Genomic DNA, 2,903 nt, shown 5'->3' on the forward strand with positions numbered 1-2,903 from the left:
GCATTCTCTTTTGATTCCACTCCTCAGGTCACAAGAATAAATAAACTGGTCCTTACCCTTTCAGAATCTCTCTCTTTGTGTGTGTGTGTGTGTGTGTGTGTGTGTGTGTGTGTGTGTGTGTGTGTGTAGCCTTTTCCACTGTACTCTGTATGAAGGATATGTCAGTATACACAGATCATCTGGTTTTTTCTAACTGCTATGGTAACTCATTCCACTGTATGTATGTACCATAATTTATTTAACCGTCCCTTGCTAATAGAAGACACATAGAATTGTTTTTCAGTGTTTTGTTATTTCAAGCAATGTGGCTGGGATTATGTGTATATACCATTGTACTCTTACACAAGTATTTATGTAGTATAGAGTCTTAATGTGGAAATTGCTGATCAAAGAGTATGCGCCTTCAAATTTGATAGATAGCATTTAATATTTTATTAGATACTGTCAAGTAACCCTCTGTGTCCCATTTCCCCAGCCCATTATCAGTACTGGGTATTATCAGTCGTTTACATTGTAACCAATTGAAAGAACAAAATATTTCTTTTAACTGGAATTTTTCTTTGATGTGAAGGATGCTTTCATATATTTATTCTTCTGTGACTGGCCTTTATGTTCTTTGCCTATTTTTCTATTGGGTTAATCTTTTCATTCTTATGTGTTCTTTTTATGTTGTGGTTATGAACCCCTTATCTGTTAGATGTTGCACATAGCTTCTTCTAGTCTGAATTCTTCTATTTAATAAGTACTTATGCCTAGATAGTAAAATCTTCTTTATGTGGCTATCTCTAGCTCTAGACTTCACGTTTCTTAGTATCCTGTTTGTCTTTGTTGTCTGCATCTAGCAACATGTTTACTGCAGATTAAACATAAATGGTTTAAGGTGAATGAAATGTAAGACCTGACTCTTGGCTTCAAAGAACTTAAAGCCTAGTGTCACATAAACTTGTCAAGAGTTTCTCAATAAGGAAGAAAAACAGCATAGTATCTAAATTGTATGTTCAATTATGTTGTCAGAAAACTTATCTATTGGGTAACTTCTCTAAATTAGTGCTCATGAAACATCCTACTACTCACTTTCTATTTTCATTGACATCTGTACTGAAAGATGGATAATTTTTTGTTAGCTTAAAAGTGAAATCTATCAACCATAATGGAAATATATTATTCTGTCTTTTTTTTGAGACAAGTTACCAAATTTAGTTCAAGTAGTAATGTTATTTTTTTCATATACCCAATTTCAATTTTACCTTGAATCCTAATTTTTTTTTTTTTTTTTTTGCCATTTCAGGTAAGACCATGAATTATGGCATTTTTTAAATGAAGCATTCAGGAATGAAGTGAAAGTCAAAACATATAGAAAATAAGCGATTTTTAAGTTATGTCTATTAGTTTGACTATAGATATATATATTTACCTCCTTAGTAATGCACGAAGTCTTTGTGGGAAGCAGAAGAGCAAACAGCTACATTTCTTGTGCTCACCTAAACATCACTGGAGGATAAGCCACATCAGTCTACAAAGAGGTTTTCATACCAGCAGAATAAGATGTAAATTGACCAAAAGTGAAGCACCTTCTTGCAGTAAGCACTGTTACTCGCCAAGCAATGATGGTTTACATATTGGGATTTTGAAACTTAGCACTTCTGCTCCCAAGGGACTGACAAAAGTGAGCATTCGTATGTCCCGTATTAAAAGTACTTTGAATTCTGTTTCAAAGGCTGTTTTTGGAAATCAGAATGAAATGATCTCACGTTTAGCTCAATTTATGCCAAGTTCTCCAATATTAAGAAAAGCATCAGATAGTGGTTGGTTAAAACAGGAAAACATTAAACAAACCATCAAATCTCTGAAAAAATATAGTGACAAATCAGCAGAAAAGAGTTCTTTTCCAGGAAAGCAAAGTCAGGTTATAGATAAAGACGAAGATACCAGTAAACAAAGCCTTGTTCATCACACAAGTAGCATAACCACAAAATTTGGAGAGTCATTCTACTTTTTATCCAATCATATTAATTCATACTTCAAACGTGAGGAAAAAATGTCTGAAAAAAAGGAAAATAAACATTTCCAGGACAAATCAGAACTTGAAGGTAAAAAGGTTGAAGAAGAGAAATCCAGTTGTCCAGATGGTGGTGTTCCGACTGATAAAAAGCTAGACTCAGCATCTTCCTTAGAGACTGTGGACAAACCTGGAAGTCCCAGCGGGACAACGGAGGTTCTTCCAGTTTCTACTAAACAAAGTATTGCTAACTTCCTTTCTCGCCCCACTGAAGGTGTGCAAGCCTTAGTAGGGGGTTATATTGGTGGACTTGTGCCCAAATTGAAGTATGACTCAAAGAGTCACTCAGAAGAACAGGAAGAAGCTACTAAAGCTGAGCATGCTGTCAGTAAAGACAAAAATGCGGAGGAGAAAAAGCGTCTATCTCTTCAGCGAGAAAAGGCAAGTGCTATTCAGGGTGGGTTTAAGCTTTAATTTTTGTCAAATTTATATTTTGTTTCCTAATNCTAAATTAAGCTTGTTGATAGCTCTCTATGGTTAGTAATTTTTGCTTGATAATTGCAGTTTCTAGAGAGGTATATTAAAATATTATAATCATAAAATTGTCTAATCTTCTGGTAGTTCCTTTTTTTTGCATCATATACTGTATTTCAGTGCTAAATTGATAGGTGTATTCATAATTGGTCATAAAGGTTATATTTTATTGAAAAGAAACAATACAGACCCATTACTGTAGTCTGGGCTTCTATAGCTCAGTCTTCTGCTTGACTCTTGGGCCCATTTCCATAATTTTTCCCATTTCTTACTTCCCTTTAACCACATTGTTGTTCTTGCTATTCCTGAATAGACAAAGCCCATTCCTGTCTCCAAAGCTTTGGTTGCTTTTTCTTCTGCCTTGAATGCT

At 34.6% G+C, this 2,903-nt stretch overlaps 1 pseudogene across 1 annotated transcript; it reads left to right on the forward strand.

The window, feature by feature from the left end:
* The first annotated feature begins 1,272 nt into the window (after positions 1 to 1,272).
* LOC109375607 (calcium-independent phospholipase A2-gamma pseudogene) lies at positions 1,273 to 2,473 on the forward strand (annotated as a pseudogene). The gene has a single exon (XR_002122599.1). The product of XR_002122599.1 is annotated as a calcium-independent phospholipase A2-gamma pseudogene (transcript).
* The last annotated feature ends 430 nt before the right edge of the window (positions 2,474 to 2,903 follow it).

The sequence above is a fragment of the Hipposideros armiger genome, unplaced genomic scaffold (assembly GCF_001890085.2).
Source record: "Hipposideros armiger isolate ML-2016 unplaced genomic scaffold, ASM189008v1 scaffold_981, whole genome shotgun sequence".
NCBI classification, from domain to species: domain Eukaryota; kingdom Metazoa; phylum Chordata; class Mammalia; order Chiroptera; family Hipposideridae; genus Hipposideros; species Hipposideros armiger.